Source organism: Bison bison, unplaced genomic scaffold (assembly GCF_000754665.1).
Source record: "Bison bison bison isolate TAMUID 2011002044 unplaced genomic scaffold, Bison_UMD1.0 scf7180017864158, whole genome shotgun sequence".
Lineage (NCBI taxonomy): Eukaryota > Metazoa > Chordata > Mammalia > Artiodactyla > Bovidae > Bison > Bison bison.
Window position 1 is genome coordinate 37,682 of NW_011494730.1, and position 347 is coordinate 38,028.

The 347-nt window shown below is 70.0% G+C and overlaps 1 protein-coding gene across 3 annotated transcripts in view; it reads left to right on the forward strand.

Moving 5' to 3' along the window:
- Positions 1-347, forward strand: part of GRIK3 (glutamate receptor, ionotropic, kainate 3) — a 247,288-nt gene that overhangs the window by 471 nt on the left and 246,470 nt on the right. The window lies entirely within an intron of this gene.

Consider the following 347-nt stretch of genomic DNA (forward strand, 5'->3'; position numbering starts at 1 on the left):
CCGGCTTCGCCAGACGAGGACGGCCTGTCTCCTCTCCCGGTGGCCGCCCTCGGCCTCGGTGGCCCCCGTTCAGCCCCGCTGCGCGGGGCAGGGGAGGGTCGCCCCCTCCCCCGGTCGCTCCAGCCATCCATCGCGGCAGAGGCCTCTCCCCCGCCTGGGGCAGCGCAGAGCCTGACCGGCGCAAGCAGGGAAGGCGAGGAGAGGGATGCCAGCGGTTTTTTAAAGTTAGCCGAAATCCCTCAGCAGCTGGCGGCGGCTGGCGGGTCTGCGCGCGGCTCTGAGGCTCTCGCGTCTCCGCGTCTCTTCTCGCCAGGGACTCTTACTCGGGGCTTTAACTTTGTTGTGGC